This window comes from Lissotriton helveticus, chromosome 5_1 (genome assembly GCF_964261635.1).
Source record: "Lissotriton helveticus chromosome 5_1, aLisHel1.1, whole genome shotgun sequence".
Classification (NCBI taxonomy): Eukaryota; Metazoa; Chordata; class Amphibia; order Caudata; family Salamandridae; genus Lissotriton; species Lissotriton helveticus.
Window position 1 is genome coordinate 1,940,297,064 of NC_136065.1, and position 22,526 is coordinate 1,940,319,589.

General features: G+C 42.3%; 1 long non-coding RNA gene across 1 annotated transcript in view; it reads right to left on the bottom strand.

The window, feature by feature from the left end:
- Positions 1-12,470: 12,470 nt before the first annotated feature.
- Positions 12,471-22,526, bottom strand: part of LOC144753900 (uncharacterized) — a 232,416-nt gene continuing 222,360 nt past the window's right edge. The window contains exon 3 of the long non-coding RNA XR_013594590.1: positions 12,471-12,594. This is a non-coding gene — a long non-coding RNA (uncharacterized LOC144753900). The remainder of the gene's footprint in view (positions 12,595-22,526) is intronic.

A 22,526-nucleotide genomic window follows, 5' to 3' on the forward strand; every position in this document is an offset into this window, starting at 1 on the left:
TAATAACTTCATGGGAGACGCTAGACGTTATTTATGGGGACCACTACCCAATTTCATTCTCCATAAAAAAGGCAGAGCCAGAGCGGTCCCGGAGGGAAAATAGTACCTCTTACCAACAACCGATCACCCTCGCGCGCAAAAACGGTTACACCCTTAAATGGGACAAGGTTGACCCTGCGGGCCTATTAATAAACCTATTCTCGATAATGAGGAAGGAAATATACACCTGTCTCTCCCTCAGTGACGACCCTTTTATAATTTTGGACTCTTTTTCTAAAATCCAACTAACCTTAAAACAACTATTGACTAGACAGCATCGCCCAGATTCGAACCGCCAAACTGGCTGGTTCGATCATAATTGCACCACTGCATTAAAAACTTTAAAAAAGGCCCTCTATGATGCTACACTTAGATCCCCGTCTGAGATTTGAGAAGCTAGACATTCTTATCGTCTAGCAATTAAAAACGGAGAAATCACTGAAACAAGAAGTATGGCAGGCTTTAATTACTGCTTCCAAAAATAGGGACTCAACCTCATTTTGGAAGGTGGTTAATGCCCCTATCTTCCGGGACAAAAATAACACAGCGGCGATAGATATTGCTATAAATGGGGAAGTATGGGTTACTCATTTCGAACATCTCTACGATAACGAAACTTCCCCCATCCTAGTATCTTCCGCCCCTACTACTACGTCTGGAAATATAGGTAGTGCTTGCAAGGGAGCTTTCCCTTTGGGAATTTCTTTTACCTGTGACGAGGTTAAAATGGCAATAAGGGAGAGCCCTTCGGGTAAGGAGCCTGGCCCGGATGGTATACCAACCGATGTTTTCAAATATGAAATCGACCTCTGGGCCCCACTTTTAACTAACGTCATGAACAGTGCAAACTCGGTTGGGCTAATATCAACTTGGACTGAGGCCATAGTGGTCCCGATTTTCAAAAAGGGCAACAGACAAGATCCAACCTGTTATCGGCCCATTTCCCTTCTAGACGCCCTAATGAAGGTGGCCGGTCGTATTATTCTAAAGCGAATCCAATTGTGGGCCGAGGAAGGAAACATCATATCTAACCTCCAGTATGGCTTCCGTACCGGCATGGGAACAACAGAGCAGAGCTTAAATTTGTATTTTTTAATTTCTAAGGACACCCAGGCCAGAAAAGGGAATCTTTTTATTACTTTTATCGACCTGAGCTCTGCTTTCGATTGTGTGGACCACAACCAACTTTGGTCCACACTATCTGACCTGGGTATCGATGAAACAATTTTAAATTTCATCAAGGAATTATATAGGGGTGCTGGGGCCAGGGTGCGCTTTGGTAAGCAAGGTGAGTGCTCGTCTAAATTTTCCATCAAGAGGGGAGTGAGACAGGGGTGCATCCTTGCACCCCTGTTATTCATGTTATATATAAACTCTATTGGCGACCACCTTAAGGGCTTCCCCTATGACTATCCTTCATCTCAGGGCCACCCTGTCCCCATACTCTTATACGCTGACGATGCGGCTATTATGTCGCAAACCAGGTTAGGTCTGCAGAGGGCGGTCACAAAATTTAATACTTATATGAAAGATAAGGGGCTAAAAGTCAATACTACCAAAACATATACTATGGCTTGTGGGCATGGCACCAAGAAAGCACCCTGTCCTATATTTCTTGAGGGCAGGAGGATACAGACTATTGATCACTTTCCCTATCTTGGAATATCATTTGATAGGAAATGCACGTGGCACACAGCAGTTAAAGCGAGAATATTAGCCTTCTCTAGGGCGGTTGGTGCACTGCATAATTTTGCGGCAAAACTTGGCGGCAGACCCGTCAAGGAACTAATGACAATATATCAGGCAAAAGGTATATCCACGGCCATCTATGGATCAGGTATCTGGGGTATTGAAAATATAACATCTATTCAATTAATTGAAAATCAATACCTCAGATATCTGCTGGGGGCTCCTAAATCCTCAGCAAATTACCTCACCCACATCGAATTGGGTCTGCCTTTTATCTCTGACACTATAAAAATTGCACCTATCCTTTTATGGCATAAGGTGTGGGCTACCCTGGAGACAGCTTTTAACCGCAAATTAATCTCTGACTGTCTTACCCTGGACGGTGTCAGGAACATTAAATGGTTGTCCCACGTGCAAGCTCTGATGACCGAGCTTGGCCATCCTGAGTTTTTCTCGAGACCATCTAGTATGGAAACAATTGCTAGAAAATCATTGAAACAACTAGCCATGAATCATCTAGCCAACAAAAGATGGTCTACAGAAAAACTTAAAAACACAGTTTTGGCCTTTCAGGAAATCACTATTAACCCAGGGCCCCAATTGTACCTCGTAAGTGATCTAACCTGCTACTCAAGAATGTTATTAACACGGTTCAGGTTTGGAACTTTTTTCCGCATAACTACTTTTCCATCCTGCAATAATTGGTCGAGTGAATTGCCTACCTGCCCCTGTGATGATTTATCCCCCCAATCAAACTTACATTGTATTTTATTTTGTAAATTTTACGTTGTTCCACGGAGGATCATCTTGAAACCAATCCTCAAAGCGTGGGGCCACCGCTCATGCAGCATAGCCTATGTTAGATTGCAACAGCTGGAAAACAATTCCGTGGCTCATGCTATATCTAGTTTCTTAAAACTACAGATTAGGTTTAGAAACTCTATGTAAAGTACTCTACTCTTATACACATTAGTATTTATATAGCTTTTTAAACTATTTGTTTTCATCAAACCGGAATTGCTCGGTCTGTAATAACAATGATTTGAAAGTTTTGCTCTTCTGTGATACTTTGTGATCGTATGTTTCTTTTTTAACTTGTATGCTTTTATGAATTCATTCCTGACTATCGAATAAAGCTAATTTGAATTTGAACCGTCAAGTGGTGCCAGGAAAAAGTGAAGATGTAACTAATGCTCAAAATTATAAACTGTAGAAATGGTTGATCTGTACAAGTTCATTGCACTTTAAGATGCACCTCTTTACTCAGGAAATTCATAACAAATAAAGTAATCATAATAAAGAAGTAGAAATGGGATCCAGACCCCTTTCAGAGCACCAAACAAACCGAATGTCTTCATGTATCTTTGCTGTGCCAGGCTTCCAAGATCCTGGAAGAAGGCTCAAAGCCTCTGCAGATACCCCTGCAACCTGTCAGACTCTTCAAAAATCTGCCAAATCATCAGCTGTCACTGGCAGCGGAACAAAAATTCATGATGCCATCCGCTGCATTCGTTAGTAACTCTGAAAAACACTGTAAAAACACTACCACACCATCAGCATTTCCATTGGACCCAGAAAACAAAAGAGCCATTATTGACAGAACTACTTTCTTTCTCACTCAACAATTCCCTTGGGATCATTGCCTCTGGGCAAACAGCATAGAGAGCTTCCCCTCCAGACCTACAAAAATGCATCTACTCCCAGGTCCGGATTCTAACTGAAGAACTTCGCAATATGAGCATTCAGTCTGTTCACAAACAGATCTATTGCAAAGGAGCCACCTTTCTACTCTAACTGCAGAAACACCGCCTTATTCTACATCCAAGTCACTTGCATCTTTCAGAGTCCTTCATCTGCCATTTGCCACTGTGATCACAATTCTTCTTTCTAGGCAAAAATGCCTAAACTCACTGGCCATGTCTGCAAGACCTCTTGAATGAGGACCCTCCATCTTGTTTGCATACCTCAATGCTGAACAACTTTCCATCCTTAACATTATAGAGTAACTCAGTCAATCCTTCACCACACTCTTCACAGCGAAAAATCCTGCTAGAAGCTCCAGACAATTATATGCATTTTTGTCTTTCTCTTCGACTACTTCCCTGCTGTAGTCACTTTTCCACACCTTGCTCACCATCCTTCTAAACTGGCATCCAATTCTTCGACTGTGTTTTGTATCTTCTTGAATACTGCATGGCCATTCCATTTTTTCAGGGTGACTTAAAACCTCCAAAATGAGAAAATACACAGACTACACTTGGCAATGCAAAGACAGCTCTTTGCTTACTGCCACGACAGGGAGAAAGACCCTCCTTAGACACAGGCAGGCTTCTGGTCGCTCTTCAATTGCTGCTTCAGGGGCAGTTCTTTTTATACACATTTTTCACAATGCTTTATTACAAACAGCAAATAATAATTGACTTTCAGATTCTAGATTGAAGGCGGAAAAACACTCAAAAGACCTGTGACCCCATAAACCCTATCTCTGACCTAATCCTCTACTTATTCTTTATTAGAGTTTCCAACAGTGCTTGGCAAACAAAGCGGTCTTCTACTTGTGTGTGAATGGGTATTTGTGGTAAATATAATTTTAGTGGACTGTGTGCTTGCATCACTGTGCAGCTAAGACCTCTGTGTGTACTAGGCTAATTGGATTTCCTGTACCCATTGACTAACCGGGTTAAAAGTTACCTGGAAGCACGAAGTGCTTGCAGTTGATACTGTGTGCTAAAACCATAAATATTTTCATACTTGCTAAACACAAGTTGGCTTTTAACTAAAACCCTTTCACGTTACTTATTCCATTTTGTCCTCAAGTGAAAGCTTTATCTTTCTCTTGTCAGAGCAAGATTTAGGCCTAAACTGTTCTTTCACTGCGTTCAGCTGTGTGTTTTCTGCTGGTGTCTGTTGTTGCGCTATGTTTGACTTTTTTACATTTTCTATTGTGGGATTATGTTTTGCATTTCCTACAACATTCTCCTCACTTGTTGATGTTTCAACTACTTCATCTAGACCATGGTCTGTACTTGGCAGTAGGTGATACATGGTACCCTGGGAACTCACTACTTGCGCTGGTGTCCCTACCTAGAAACATCCTTTGCGCCTCTTGTCCTACAACATGATAGGATTAACTGTACAACACGATATATTAGCAATAAGACCACAATGGTTTACAACAAGGCTCCCAGCAGTCTCGACATCCAGGATGGCAGTGATAAAACCCACCACAATCAAGAAACACTGGGATCTATATGCTTTTACCAATAAAGACCCAGATGAAGTGAAGTATCCCTTTGGAAGTATGATTTCCACCACCCCCTACCAGTGAATCCACCACTCTGACGATTCATAGGATCACGGGATGGTTTTGTATATTTAAACCTTTCTATATTCATATATCTGTTTGTACACTAATTTTTGATTTAGCACGTTGAGCAGCAGCACTTATTATTAGGTCCTGAAGAAAGCCGCAGCACCTCTTTTGAGGGGTAACAGGCTGCAACATGTGGACATCATATTGACACAAACAACGGGTATATTTTTCTCCTGCAGTGCCCTGTTTTTAATCGTGGCCTAGGGACGCATGAATAAAGGGAACCACATACCCTGTGGCTACTTCTAATTCACTCTTTCTTTACCTTTGCTGCCCTCACTATCCTGAGCTCATCAATGTGTTATTTAGCATACCTTTCTCTACAACAAAACAGCCCTGAGCTCCTCTCTCTCAGTGAAGGGGTTGTAACCTGTACCATGACTAGTTCTCACAAAATGAGGAGATTCCTAGTGATGAAGCATGCCACCAATGGTGGGTGAGGTAAATCGTCCTTTTAAAGGGATACTTTACTTCAGCTAGGTCTTCCTGTGTAATAACAATTTTTATAGACCCAAAGGTTTCTTGATTGTGGTAGACCTTTTAATTGGGGAAATAATCCTGAGGTTTGTAAACCGCCTCAGATCACCCTGCGTGTGATAGGAGTGATAAAACCCAACCAGTGAACCAACTATCTGGGGCACCTCCTCTATCTACTATTTTCTTTTGTAGATTATGCAGTGTTTGTATAGCCTCAGACAAAGTTCTATTGTCCACATCATTTGCTGGAATACAAGTGCATCATGCTGTTCCAATTTTCCTGCATACCCCTCCTTGCATGGGCATCCTAAGGTCAACTACATAACGATGCTGCATTACCATCATTCTTATGAAATGCAGTTCTTCCTTTAAGGCGTTGAATCCATAATTTGTTGTGTTAATAACCTTCAGAAGTTCCCACCGGTTGATTTGTGCTGCCATTGAGCTGTTGCTTTTGATTGAACGAATGGCGGAATGCTCCCAAAGAAGAGTTGAGCATCATTAAACAAACAATAACCTTTGGATACATCATTCCAAGTGGTTGTATCATAATACTCTACAGTTCTCTTCCTTCAATTATGATGTAGCAAGGTTGTTGGACGTTCATTGGGGTGCTCATACAAAGGTGATATATTGATTCCAGGAATTACCAAAAGTGGAGCCTGTAAGGTCACAATGGAACATATTCTACCCCAGTTTGGCGGTAACTGGGCCAACAGCAGGTCTCCACAATGCCAGTAATCATGAGATTGAAGGTGACCACTGCATGTCAGCGTTGTGAATTGTGGTCTTACAGCCAATAATCTGGCCTACATTAACAGTGCCATGTCCTCTGAAACATAAAGAAACAGAATTTAGTCTCATGAAAGCTGAGGACTTATTGTATATCTACCCAAGTGTAACATGAAATGTTTTCATCTCAGATATTTGTACATTTCTTTATTGCATCCTGACTAACATCAGTGCCATTCTATAAAGATATAGTCCTGCAGGAATATTCAGTATTGGGATGCCATTCATCATGGGCAAAGACTGACCCGGAAACTCTAAATCCTGGCCAACAAATTCAATCTGGGGGCAAGGGGTTTACTAAATAGCCGTTACACTCAGTTGGCGGGCTTGTTACTCCTAGAAAATACTAAATCTAGGTCCTTCTGAATCAAATCTACATTGATGGGACAACTTGTCTTCCTATTACGTGATATTTCATCCCTGATGTCCTGTCTATCTGTGAACATGTATAATACTTTTGCTCAGGGCTTTAAGTGGGATGCAAAAAATGGGGGCTCTCTCAAAGGGGCGTGGCCAATGCAATTAAGGGCGTGGCTTATACACACATAAGCTAAAAATCTGTGCGTACCGTAGTGTGTCACCCGACTTGTATTTTGCTGTTTCTGTCATTGCATCCAGATATTTGATACAACAAGTAACATCATACCTACAACAAGTCAGGCCTATTGGCTTTGTTAGTGGTTGTTAGTTGCATAAGATAAATAAGCAGCAACTATGGTTTGTAGATAACATTGAAAAAGCTTTCACTTAAAGCACTGGTGACAACACGACAATGTTACTGCTCCTGAGTTTCAAGAAGAGAAGGGAAATCCAGAGAGAAAATGATTCTCTTTAAAGGATTTTTCTTCACCTACAACGCTCACCTGGCATGACATCATGCCGTAACTTCTACACTAGTTAGAAGTGAGGAGTGTGTGCACGCTACATCGATGTGCCTGCTGTCACAGCAGGCTGGAAAAAACAGACCGCCTGTGCCAGGGCACGAAACAGAGGCCGATAGAGACTCGTTTCTAGGCCCCCTTTAAAAAAACTGCAAGTGCTCAGCACCGGTGAGACCTGGCCCGCTTAAAGCCCTGCTTCTGCTAATGAATCATGTTTTGTGGCGTTAACTAAGAAGCGTACTACTTTGATGTGTCAATTGCATTTGGGACTTAATCATACACAAGTAGAGATGTAATAAACATTAAGCTGTACTTGGGAGTACTTCTTTCGTGGAGTGCAGTGTATCTTAACCAGTAGCATGATAAATTAAGGAACACACAAAATTGTATTCATTAGTGTTTTCTGAACTTATGTCTGACATATACCGATAAAACACGAGGGGAACCACCTATGATTCCACCAAGCTGCACAGCCATGTGGCTGAATGAATTAAATTAATTAAATTGATTGATCGCCAATAAAGTTCTGAATTGGTTTAAACACTGAAACACTGATTTACGCCGGTGTGCATCTCACCACCTCTAATGTTCATAGCATGATTTTTCGCCTCAAATTGTTGAAATTGCACCCACAGGAAGAATGAATGTCAAAAAGAAGGAGCAAAAAGGGACAAATCTGCATGTAAATTACGATGACTATCACAGGAGCCGGAGTTTCCGGTCATGATAAGATGGCTATTAGTGTGGTAATTGAACTGGCATCTATGGGAATGTGCTACTGCCATTATTATTATGTACATCAAGAACTTAAAGAAATCATGAGCACAATATAAAAGATACAGGGCATCTGGTAGCGTTGTTTATTTTGTATTAGAAACAGTGTACATATTAGTTCACCATATGAATAATTTGGGTGTGGTATAAGAACTGGTTTGCGTGGAACGGGTTTTAATGCATTCTGGAATGAGTGGTCTGTTTAGATGAATCTAAGGAGGAAGGAGAATGAGCGCGCTATGTAAACAGCCTGCAGTGTAGTTCTGTCTCTCAGTTCTAGTACAGATACACATGTCCAACCACCTGGGGGGAGTTAGGAGGGTTGATAACTGTGAACATGATTTGAATCATTGATGCAGCTTTTCACTGAAAGGGATAAGCCTGCCTCGGCACGTAAGGAAACATGAATGCAGTGTTTTTGGGAACTCGGTATGCTGTTTAAAAGGAAATGGGCATTTAGCAAGTTCGGTCGTACAATAAGGGACGCATTTTAACATAAGTCACAGTAAGAGTGATTAATGGTTAAACCGCTTTAAGAACAAAAGAATAGATAACAGTATGTGATATGAGTAAAAGCGTTGGTTCACCCCACAAAGGTTTACTGATTATATCCAACTTTTCCTAATTTGTATGGGTGTTTCGGTAAAAGGTTTGTTGTTTAGAATACTGGAATGTTGAGTGCCATCTTCATGTTGTGTTTTAATACATATTTGCAATGCTGCATTTAACGTTTACTGGCATATTAAGTGTTTGTGAAAAAATGATAGTAATGTGGTTGTCAGTTGTTTTGTGATTATAATAATAATGTTGATAGCATTAGGTAAAATTATTTCTTTTGTGTTTTAGATTCCCCTGATGAAGGGATTTTTAATTCCGAAATGCATTTGGTTGCTTTTATTAAAATCATGATATGAGGAACTCAATGGTGCTCCTGTGTTTGTGTGAATATCGTCGTAAAACCCTGGAATGAGTAAAACAAATTGAATACATTGGAAAAAGGATTAAAAGTGAAAGTGGAAAATATGGACAAAAAAGGATAAAACTACTTGAATTGAATTAATTGAATTCATTCAGCCACATGGCTGTGCAGCTTGGTGGAATCATAGGTGGTTCCCCTCGTGTTTTGTTAATATTGCGGCGCAATGGGGCGGAGCGCGGACAAGCTTGCACGCCAATAAAGTTCTGAATTGGTTTAAACACTGGAAAACTGAATTACGTCAGTGTGCATCTCACCACCTCTAATGACATATACCGATTCCACATATTATCTGAAAGATGAGTATGGGCGTTATGGGTCACGTTATTATTGGAGAATTCTCTATGTACTTGAAAAATATTAGGACTAAAGCGTACGCTGCTGTAGAAGAGCAGAGAAGAAAGAATCAAGAGAAAAAAAGTAGCATAAAAACAAAAATACATATCGTCTGCACTGTTTTAAAAAAAGGAATCCAAAATTAGAGCTGAGGGGTGCTTTAATGATGGCAATATTCTTCCCACTCTTATTCCATTCACATTGTTCATGATGCTTGGTGAGATGCTGGGTTTAGACGAACATGGTTGCGGTGAAACCAGGGTTTCCTGCCATCCACCTTGAGGGAGTCACCATGTTGGGGACGTCGAATTGTCGTTCCCTTAATTTTCGATCAAACTTCTTTACAAATACTGTATCTCCTACGTGCACAGCTGGGAGGATGACCTCAGCTGTGACATGCTTCTCCTTCTCCTTTGTTACTTGTTTAGAGATGAATCTTGCACATTTCATTTGTTCACAGAAATATATATGCATCTCGTCATTTAGAATCGCTGCAGAGCTTTATCCCTGTACACTACTTCTAGTGGCAGGGACTTGAGTATTCATAGATCCCTGTCACTGTTTAATGTGGTGTCAAATGACGGTCAGAACTGGGTGTATTCCTGAGGGAAAAGAGTACAATTGGTAGACAGTACAACCATTTCCTGTACAATGTAACACATAACTTACTGATCTTACTCTTCAAGAGGCCATTCAGGCATTCAATGATACCATTAATTTAGGGGTGCTATGCAGAGAACCCTTTATGTTTTATCCCTAACTGTGTCGTGATATGCATAAATATTGTGTTTACAAAATGAGTACCATTGTTGGAGCTTCTCCCGTCTAGATTTCCCCATCATGGGATTACTACAGGAATTAGGAATGTGGCTACTGATTTTGCATCACAATGGATGCATAGTCCTGCTTCAATCAATCGAGAAAAAGGTTGGGCCACAACTAAGAGGTACCTGTAGTTACTTTACTTATCTATCTTATGCGCAAAGTCCATATGAAGGGCGTTAAAGGGACCTTGTGGTCATGGAATGGTAGAATTTGTCACTTTTAGTGTGGGATTATATGGAAATTGCTGACAGATAATACACATATAAAGATGCATGATGAATACTTCATGTAAATTGGGAATAAACCGTGCTGTATTTGCATAGACCTTGAGGTATGGGCTTGTAAATGTAGCTGGTCAAGAGTAATGTAAGCAAAGCCTGTGGCATCACTGGTTTACCTGTAGATAGTTGTCTATACATTAGGTTATACCCTGACTGGGTGCATCCTGTATCTTCCAATAGATATTTTTCATGTGGAAGAGCAGCTTCCTGCATTTGTCACAGAGGTAACCGCACTGTGTCAGCACAATGAGGCATGTCAGTGTCAGTAGTAGCTCTGGATTCATACTCGGGTGGAGAGGCAATCTGAGCCACAAGAACAGGGACATGTTGTGAATCTAATGGTACAGACAGAGGCGTGCACCTAGCTGCATCTTTAGCTGCCCAATCTGCTAGTGCATTTCCCCGAGAAACAAAATCATGTCCAGTTGTATGCGCTGCACATTTCTCAGCTGCCACTGCCTTTGGTAACGCAATGCCTCTATTAATGCATCTTAGAGGTTTCTATGAAGAAATATAAACCTCCTAAGGGGTTTACTGATACACCTGGTCCTTTTAACCAACAAAGACGAAATTGGCACAGAAGCTGTAATATAAAAATAATTCACTTATTAACCTCAGATGAGGGAGACTGTTTCATACAGTACCCTCAGGCCACTTTAGGAGGCGTAAGGAGTACAGAGAACAGGGGCCTTATATATGCATAGGTTACATTAGTCAGCATAAAACCAAGGGGAGGTCCTGGCACATATAAGCATGCTTACTGACTAATATGGCTATACAAAATGTGCTTGCTCAACAAAGTGGGAGGAGAGATATTTCTCCTAACATCAACAAGAATAGCCTGACAGTTATATACTTGGAGCAGGTGCATTCTGACAGCTAGGCCTTTCTGAGCATGTGCAAGGCCCTGGAAGAGGGAGAAAGCACATGGCAAGCAGATGGCTAACTAAGATGGCTGCCAAGTACAAAATTGCTTTCAGCTCATGCTAACAGCGATTCTTGTAATCTTTAACAGATAGTCCTTTTAGCATGAGCTAAAGACATACCTATGATCTAGTAGGAACATAGAAAATATTTTGCAAATGTATTCTCATAAATTTATCAATATCCTAATCCATTGCTAGGTGGGCATTTTTCATTCTAAACATTTCATTATGCGGGTATATATAAGGTATAAGCAGGAGTACAAAAGGAACAGAGCATTGGGTCATACAGATAGCAGGAGAGAGTAATGACTATTATCAATAACAGAATTATCAATATTTTTCCAGCCCTAAGCAAAAAGCAAATCCTAGAACCATCTAGTCCAATTCTATGTAAAAAACATTTTCAATAGACATTTCCAGTGTTCCTTTTATAAGGGCTAGAGTATCACTTAATATACTTTTAGGAGGATGGCAAAGTAACATTGCTAACAAAAAGAAGTCCTTGGGAAATTGAAGCCGCTGTACAACCAGCCAGAGGGGAGTCTTCTCCCTGTGGCCATTTGAGCCTCACAGGCAGGCTCTTGTTTTTCCCACGGTGGAGCTGCACAACTCACAAATCAGGAATCACGGCCCAGTTTGAGAAGAAAAAGTCTTTCAACGATTCTGTCCAGTGTCTTAGGCAGTGCACCAGTTTTCTTCACTTCAGTCTAACAGGCACCAGAGATACAGCACCTGTACACTAAACTCAAGTCCTTCCCTAACTCCTGTATTGCTCCGCTGGCGCACTGCTCTTTTGTTGGGGCCAAAGACTGTATTCAGTATGCCCAGGCACTCTTGATTAACAAACAAAGATGCAAACTTGCATTCACTTTGGGACCAGGATTCAGAGGCCTGATGCCAGGATCTCTAAAGCAACCCTAGTTTCAAAAGTGGTCACCTCAAGCAAAGCCTTCTCGCCGTTCTGGTCGGTCTGTGACTCTCTTAGCTGGGCATCAAAAACTTGATCCACGATTTCTCCTTTCTGATTTGTGATCCTGTCTTTCGCCCAAGACAGTGGCAGGGGTACATACTTCACATCCCAGTGCTTCCGCCTTCACTGAGGTCCTAGCTGCCAGCAACGCCTGTGCTGGTAACCTTCACCTTGGCTTCAAGCTGGACTGGTGCTGACTCCCAGGCTGGATCTGATGCCGGGCCCCTCTGGTAATGGTTGTAAGGCAGCAAATATCTATTGGTGGACAGAACAAAAGGTCTTTAGACAAGGCACAGAAATAATATATCAACAGAGAGGATAGTCTCAAAATACTTCCTAGTCTTGGGGTGCACCATATATTAGCAAAGCACCCAGGAACCACTACATCTATCTGAGAGTAAAAAAAAATCCTGGACGTATTACTCTAATTGAAGCAGCTAAGGAAGTCTGTGTTCATTTACTAAATTCTGAGGTAAAGAGAAAAACAATACAGACATACTCTAAATCCTTACATCTGTGTATTCCTATATTATTCATCTGAACAATCCTCAAGAAAAAGGGAAATGTTCTACACTTTTATTCATAGACTTTACATTACTTGTACAGGACATCAGACACTTCTAAAATGATTTTTCTTTCATAAAAACACCTACATTGTACGCTTAGGATGATGCTCTCATGTTATAGGTGCAGCAGGAAAATCTAAAACTGCTAATTTAACAGGAATTCTTATTACATAAAGAACTAAAAAAACTTCAACATAGTGGGTACATACATTTCTCCAGCAGAACATGTTGTGACAAACAAACTCCTATAAAACAATATTTTCTTCAAAAGTGTTTGCTAAGGATCATATGGGTGTCTTTCCTGCATTCTACTTTTTACAATCCAAACTATGTAACATCAGCTCTAATAAGGACTGTCAATTTATTTACACAGACTAGCTAATAATAATGGTGTTATCACCGGAGAATTTTAGAACAAAAACTACCCACATCTAGTTCCCCTTAAAGGTCAAATAAGGGAACAACAATCTAGACTACTCATCCTTTCATAATTTCATGAGACAGGATGGGCAGTAACATAGCATATTTTTTCTCATTTTATTCATGCTAACAATTTTTAAAACAGTATTACTGAATAGCCAGTTTCACAGACAGCTTAGACAGGCTCAAAAGAGATTGAGAAAAAGAGAGAGAAACATACATTTGCCTACCCTTAATTTGTAGAGGAGATAGCCTCCTTCCCCCATTTCGACAGTAGGAAAACCTGAAACAGGTTTACCTTCTGTCGACACTATCTACTTTTATTTGTGGCAGCTGGGCACAAATACATTTGTATGAGGTAAGTAGCACACGTAGCTAGCTAGAAAACATTAATAACCAACCACCAATTCCTTTAGCAATTGTATAGTTGTAACATGAGAGCGAATGAATTCAAACTAAATCCCATTGCCTCCTTATTTCAGCCACTGCACAGTAATCTTTAAACTAAAACCATTGGTGCTATATACATGGCAGAGCTATTCTCTGCATCTGACTTACAAATGCTGCTATCCCTTGATAATGTTATTCAATAGGATAAGCCCACCTGCACATTTCTTACACTTGTATTATATCTCAAGAAAACAGTGATAGGGGGAGGAGCCAAGCTCGCGATCGTAATGGTCGCTCTGTAGCTCGGCTCCGTCAGCCTTCCGGCCTGACTCGCAAATCCTGCCATATATCCTGCCCCGGGACGATGCACTCGAGCAGAGATTGAAACGCAACGTGTTGTTCTTACTCACCGTCTGACCTGGAGGCTCCTACGTGCCGCGACTCCGAAGTTGTGCCCCCTGAGGAACCAGGGCCTCCGCGGTGATGAAGCCGGGACCTCGCCTATTGGACCCAGCCTGGCATTGTTGTACGCGTCGGCCCCGGCTGAGAGCGTGAGCCGCTGGCGGGAGACCGTTGTGCGAACATTCCGGTGGTCCTGATCCGGACTTGCCTTGGCGGCCGTGGAGCTGGTGTGGGGCACGATGCACCGAGGGCTGCTCGTGTGAAGGGGGCCCCCCTGCCGCGGCTCCGTCCATCCATCCTGGAGCCTCGCGCCCGGGATCTGCTCTTCGACCACGCCAAAGGTATTGCAGGCTGCAACCCGACTTTGGCGGCTCTCCTTTCTGCACCAAGGCTGCCATAGCGGGACCCCCTTGGTTTCTGTGGAGGTCCGCATCTGAGGCCCTGATCCGGGAGTCGTGGGAGGTGGTGACGAGCCTGACTCCACAAAATGGCGGCCATCGAGATAGACCGTGGATATCCTCCGGACGGCGGACCTGGACTACTGGACTGCACGGGGGCCTGGACATGTGTGCGCGAGCCTACAATCGGCGACGTTCTGGAAGCACTGCGGTCCTTGCATGCGGCCTTGACCCCCATTGCCTCTGGGGTATCGGTGCGGTCCGCCGCCATCTTAGAGGGCCGGTCTCTCACGGTCCCCTCTCGTCTCGGTGATGCTTCTGCCTCACCCCCCTCGGCCGCGCTGAGAACTACTGCCACTGGCCGTCGACAGGTATGCGAACGATTGGCTTCTGAACCTCCTGCGCTTCACTGTTTGGAGTTTGGGGGCCCGGATGTCGTTCTGGGGTCGGATCCTACTCGAGTGTCCGAGAACCATGATGGCTTTCTACGTCTATTTGCCTTGATGAGGTCGTGTTTCTGCTCTGCGGGGGAGCCCCCGCTTTCCCGAGCGGCGAGACTGAACTCCTGTCTTTTCCTGCCCCTGTTAACATTGTTGGGACACTTGCACTGTATACCCGGACTTTTGATCTTTTGCTTATGGATTGCCCTCCCTGGCCTACGTCTTCATCGGACTATTTTTTGTTCGTGTGATTGCCTGGCACCGAGTTGTTCGCTTCTCGCTGTCGTATGGTGGGAGTTGCATGTAGCTAAGGAAGGCCTGGGGTGAGATACATTGCTTCCGGTGGATTGCTGGTATACATATCCATGGCGAGCTTTCCCGTGTGCATAGTGCGTTGGGTGACCCCCTTGTACGTTTTATGATGCTCGAGTTGTATCGCTTTCGTCTCAACGTATTACGATTGTCTGGTTGGGCGGAGGGCTGAGGCCGACCATTTTGTTTTTACTTCTTCACTCCTCCCTCACATCTTTTTTGTCTTCTTATTCTTTTTTTTGTCTCCTTATTCTTTTTCTCTTTCGTGTTTCCTACATTTCGGGTTCGGGATTAGGGCGACAGGCACGCTGCTGGGGGGGTAGGCCGTAGCCTTCTGCAGGGGTGCTGGGTGGGATGGGTGGGATGGGGTTTCTTTCCCGGTTTATTTTCCTTTGTTCTATGGCCCTTTTGTATCCCTTTATAGGAGCGCCGCGGCTGTCCCTGCCTCCCGTGGTATTGTAGGGATGGGGTCTGGATTGCTGCTTCTCTCCTTTTGTGGCTATGCTGCGTTTCAGTGCCGACTCCCATCCCCTCCTTGTTGCTGATACTCCTGCTCTTTTTGTGTCCTTACTACGGGATGCTTGTCTCGGCGCGGCGCTCTTCTCTTTCAGTCTGTATTTTTCTTTTTCCCCCCTTTTCTTTCCCCTCCCCTTCTCTTTCTCTCTCTCCCTAGGGTTAGTATGACGGGTTGGCTTTAGTGATGTTAATGTTCCGGTTCCATCGTCCTATCTCTGCTGTGCTATTGGGTGGTAGAGGTGCACACGATGAGTCTACTTGTATGTTGCTTTGAATTAACCGCATCTGCTTTCGTACTGATGTAGACTGTAGTGATAATTTTCCGCATTGCTTCCCCTTTAGTTTTCTTATGGCCAATAGTTTGCTCTGGGAACCTGGATTCATTTATACTGTATCCGAGCCTGTTATACTCCTTATTGTAATATTATAAAAATTAACCTTCCTTCTTCCTGTTTGTGGGCCGTCCAGATTCTCCCCCCCCCCCCCTTCCTTTTTCGAACTGTATTGACTGCATATTATCCTGATTGTATCTGTATATTTTTCTTCTGTATTTTTTGGATTGCTCTATTGTATCGTGGCCGGCCGGTCTGGTTGTAGGCCCAGATTTGTATTTCCTTTTTGTACAAATAAAGGTTTACAAAAAAAAAAAAAAAAAAAAGAAAACAGTGATATACCAGTGTGCTCCTAACTTGGGGGCTCATTAGGATGGCGGACGGACTTGCGTCCGTCCGCCACCCTAGAGTAGGAGGGACCGTCCGCATGGGCTGCGGCGGTCCCTCTGTGCAAATTAGGATGTGACCGCCACCCTGGCGGTCACATCCTGGATATTTAACATTGCGGCGGGTGCAGCTTCAAGCTGCACCCGCCGCAATGTTAAAAAAGCATACATTGCATATGTATGCAGCAAGCAGCAGGCACCGCGCGGTGCCTGCCGCTTGCTGCATACATATGCAGGGGGGTACCATAGGTACCCCCCATGTGCACCCCCCACCCCCCCTTCACCCAGGGGGCCCGCAACGGGCCCCCGCAGTGAAGCACCGTATGCTTTTACACGGCGGAATATCCGCCGTGTAAAAGCATTTCTTTCTGTGCATCCTAATATGGTGGACGGTGTCTGAGAGACACCGTCACCATATTACAGCTTTTCCGCCGCGGTTGTAAGCCAACCGCGGCGGAAAAGCTGCGGACGGAAAACAGGACCCACCAGCCATCCTAATGTGGCGGTGGGTCTTTGGTCGGTCCGCTGCGGTTTTTCCGCATCCTCCGGGCCGGCAGTGGATTCCGCCGGCCCAGAGGATGCGGAAAAACCGCAATCCTAATGAGCCCCAAAATATGCAATATTTCCTATAGCTAATGTTATCTAAAACATTACTTATAGTGCTTTACCCTACAGTGTGAGGATCAGGATATTTAAGCAATACAAATAAATTACATACTGTCACAGTGGCTCCCTACGTGGAAATTGTACGTTCAGTTGGTTAGTTCTAAAAACAGGCTTTGGCCTTTAATCCTTAGACCTGTTGTCCCCTGTCTGAGAAGGGCTACACCGTGCAGACTTTCCAATTCAAAGCAACTATGAAGAATAACAGCTGAAAGGCAGTTCTGTTCATGCCTGTTTGCCAGTAATTTAGAGGTACGCTTAATACCTTCTGCTGGTTTCTTATATTTAGTTTCATTAGTGTGTGGTGTGCTTTTCTAGCAGTATAGAGGTCAGCTGTTCATTCTATACTTATATGTGTGCATTAACTGAAGCCTGAGATCAGCTTGAAAACTGCTCTGAGTGGCAGAACTGCTTTGAAACAGTGGATTTTGCCCAATTTTGACTTTGGTGTTAGGGACACTTAAAAATGAATAACCTACAATGTTCTGGCATATTAGTCATCCCCAGAGTGTCTCCTACATATGCCAGAGATGGGGGATCAGAAATGTATAAGGTACACCCTTAAAAATGAGTTTTGTATGCCTGGGTAAAGTGACATATTCCATTTTAGTTCCCCTTGTTGCGGTACAGCACTGCTTAGATTTAACTTTGATGCTAGGAGTTCACAGTATGATTATTAGGCATTATAGAGATTAAAAAACAAATTGAGTGCACTTATTGTTAAGAATTTCTTTTTTTCATATAATCAAAATTCCCCTTTTAATTTTTTTTTAATAACACCTACCCTTTTGATGGTTCCACACATGAAAAGCAAGCCTCATTCCTTTCCTATCATATTTAAACGCATTCATTTATAACCCTAAGCACAGAAGCCTTACTTGAAATATGAAAAGTCTGTGCCACTTTTTAAAGGAAGATTATTATTTAACATCAGAACCACAGATGTACTTATGTAAAAAGGCATTAAGAAAGAAAATCCCTACTTTCAATATTTTCTCTGTTATGCTAAATAATGAAACTGTCTTTTGTAACTTTTTAAAATGAACAGTCTGTAATGCAGGCTTTTATACCAGGTTTACACTAACTTAAAATCTAGTTGACTCAACATTTTCCTTCTGTGGCATGCGGGTAGGAATAGCCATGTGCTATTTGCGCAGCTGTTGCTCTGAGCAGCAGGCGTCGAATTCTGCACCTTTCTCAGGAGAAAAAAACTTTTTTCTGTATTTGTAATGTCCTGACAGAGCTTAATCCCCATTTGTTGTGTCAAATAGCTTTTTCTCAGTAAGACAGTTTAAACACAGTTGTTGAAAGCTTTTTTCCCTCTGGTGCTGAAAGTAAGCACATCACAGTCTATTTAAAAACGGAGGCATTTCAAGGCAGTCAAAATCTATTGTTTTCATAATGTAGTGTTTAGTACAGCCACAACCAATACAGTCAGATGATGTGAATGCCTTTTAATATTTACTATAATGTATCTAAGGAGAATGCTGTAACATTTTGTAATTTAGTATTAATTATTACAAAGTACACCATTTTGTTTTTTAGGCCTATTTTATTCCTATTGAATGTGAATTCTAATTGTATCTGTAGCATTGTGGCAATTTGCACACATGTATAGTTTTTACTCTGTCAATTTCAACGGTAGCGTGCAGCTATTTAGCATATGTTACATAATTAATTTCTGGATTTTTTATTTAATATGTAATTAATTAAATGACATTTTGCATAACAGAATGATGACAAAAAAAACCACATTGAGCTCATTCCAGACATTTACAGAAGGGGGTCATACACTCAATACACACAATACAGTGCGCTTAAGGCTAGCCATTCTTACACAAAAAGCGCAATCGCTACTTACTCACACAAGTACCACCGATGTCTAATCACAAACGACATAGACATTTAAATACATAATTAACCCACAAATCAACACTTAGGACAGAACCAAGAGACAGCCCACAGACTACACTGAAAACCAAACCATTTGTAAATATTAGTCGTAAGTCATATTTACAAGAAAACCTCTCAAAAATAGCCCAAAAGACTGCACAAAAAAACAGCCCAAAGACTGTTCCATGTTCAAGAAGCCAAAATACACCAAGTTCGCTAATTTTGGCTGACAGAACACCCCAAAAAAAATTGCCCTGCATATCACTACTTATAAACGTGCACAAATCAGTCACCAAGGAAGAAATACGTTTTCATACCTAAACCTATTTAGGTATCTGATAAAAGCTCATAAACAGGATAAGTTGCAGAAGGAGCTTTATTGATACAACCATCAACAGCAGATCACAGCAACTGACTCTCAAGAAGAAAACATAACATTCTGATAATGATGTCAGGAAGGTAGAGTTGGTAGGGTTCCATTAAAGGGATAGTAACCACAACACATCCCCATACCAACATAAAAGAAAGAAAAGAAAGATAAAGTAAAGTGCAACAAACAGCAAAAGAATGGATTAGGACATAACATAATCTTTAAATTTCCTAGGAACTTGTCTTGCCCTAGGAAGCAATCTAGAATTACCAAGGGCACTGCCTTGGTCAAAACTAAAAGAAGAAGATGTATAGCTATGACAATCATCTGACAAGGAAGTATTATTAGAAGAATTTTTTAACTCAGTGTACTTTGCCAATCTAGACATGTTCCAAGTACAACCATTGTTCAGAGTCACTACATTCTTCCTGATATCAGTAATGATGAAAGGACCACTGAAATTCGAAGTACCTTTGTGTCCATATTTAGGTTTTTTCACAAGAACGCTATCTCCGACATTCCATTTCTTGAATCTTACAGCCATCTTATCATCATAACGCTGTTTATACTTCCGTTGATATTCAGCTAACATATCTCTCCTTCTCAACTCACATTCAATACTGTTGTCACACACTCTCTCTGGAAGCCAAGCAGGATTGAGTTTGGAATTAGCCAATCTCCCCCTCAAAGCTTCAAAAGGAGATTTTTGCATGATGGCATTTGGAACAGTGCGATGTGCCCACCAGGTCTCTCTCAACACACTACTGAAAGAAACCTTCGACTGCAAAGCCCTTTGCGCACAACTCTTAACAACCCTAATTATGCGCTCAGTAAGACCGTTCGCCTGAGGCGAATAAAGAGCTGTCTTCTGGTGAACAATCCCAAGATCCTTGAGAAAACCATCCATCTCACTGGAGGTAAATTGAACACCATTATCTGTAAGTAAATACTTAGGGATACCTTCTGAAACAAATACATCCTTCAGAAATTCAATAATAGCTCTGGAATTCACCATGCTCATACATTTAGAAATCACCCACTTAGAAGTGTAGTCCACAAGTAATACAACAAACCTCTCCTGTGAAGGCATGAGCTCAAAAGGACCAGCTATGTCCCTACCTTTGTCCAAACTGTAGTGGGAACCTCCACCGGAGAGAGAGGAGAATGACTCGTGGTATGTGACTTATCATTAGCAGCACACAAACACAATCCTTCACAACAGCTTCCACCATGTGTGGAGAAGTGTGGCTCAGGGGTTAGAGGCAGCAGACCCGGAAGCTGAGATCGGTCCTGGACCAGGGTTCAATTCCCCGCCCCGGCGGGGTCTTGGGCTAAAAATTCCACGGACTCGATAATTCTCGCCCCGGTGCCTCCTCGACTCACGGGTTCACACTCTGCGACTCTGGGCAATAGCTTGCTTAATCTCCACAACGGCCCCTCGCGGCGGGATGCCTGACTTTCACCTTGTGGATACCCTGCTATCTCACAGGGGAATACCAGGAAGGGTTCCCTAAGCAAGCGCCGGGAAACCCACTGCGGGTAGCTGTGCGCTATATAAGCTCAACTACATTTACATTTACATTTACATCCGATCCATACTAGGCCACCAGTACCTCTCTCTGATACGAGCCTTGGTGAGATTTCTCCCAAGATGTCCCTCATGAGCCAAGTTGACAACTTTCTCACGCAAATCATTTGGAGGTACCAATCTGTCCCCTCTTAGCAAATTACCTTGACAAAATGTCAAATCATCTCTGACTGTCCAATAAGGTTTTAGATTATCATCCAGTTGGTCAAACTTAGGCCACCCTTTCCTGATGATCTCTCTCAAAGACTGAAAAACGATATCATTAGCAACACCACTTGACCATTCATCCCTAGACAAGGAAGACTCCAGTACCCAGTTTATGCAGTCTAGATTACCAGAAAAACAATTACTTTCAATTGGCAACCTGGATAAGCAATCCGCAGGTTTGTTGTTTTTCCCCGGAATATACTGTACAGTAAAATTAAATTCCTGCAGACCTTCACTCCATCTCTTTAATCTAGACGTCATATGGTCACTCTGATGACAAGAAAATATTTGAACGAGTGGACGATGATCCGATCTTACAATAAATGGAATGCCCCACAAAAAGAACTTGAAATGTTACACTGACCAAAATACAGCCAAAGCTTCCCTTTCAATGCAAGAATAATTCAATTCTGTATCCTTCAAAGCTCTCAAAGCGAAAGCTACTACAACCTCTTCTCCATTCACAATTTGGGAAAGTACGGCACCAAGACCTTTCAGACTGGCATCGGTAGTGACAATAGTTTTGAGTTTAGCATCAAAATGACCTAAAGTGGGCATTTTACTAATTTCAGTCTTAATCAAACGGAAAGCTTCCTCACAATCATCAGACCAAATGAATCGGACACTCTTCTTTAAGAGAGATCTAATGGGTTCAACAATGGTAGCGAAACCTTTAGCAAATTTGGAATAAAATTCCGCCATACCCAAGAAAGACTTGGCCTGGTCATTATCTTCAGGAGCTGGTGCCTTGACAATACTCTCAGCTAATTCTAACTTTGGTTGTATCCCTTTCCCAGAGATCACATGGCCAAGATAAGTAACTGACTCCAAACCAATTTTGCATTTCTCTTTCTTAACTGTGAGTCCCTTGTCAGTTAATCTGTTTAACACTGATCTTAAAACAACATCATGCTCCTTGGCATCCACCCCATACATCAAAATATCATCCTGGAAGAACATCACATTATGAAGATCCCCAAGAACCATCTTCATAACTCTTTGGAAACAGGCAGCAGCCGAGGCTAAGCCAAAAGGCATTCTCAAGAACCGATAAGCACCAATGGGTGTGACAAAGGATGTTAGATGCCTAGACTCTTGATGTAAAACAATCTGATGGTATGCAGAGGAGAGATCAAGAACACTAAATATGTTCGCTCCCTTCAAAATACTAATAGACTCAGATATTTGGTAAAGGTTGTCGGTCAACCCAAATGCATTCATTCAAATCCCGCAAATCCATACACATCCTCACCGCTTTTCCCCCATCCTTGGGTGCCAAAACTATGGGACTTAACCATTCTGAG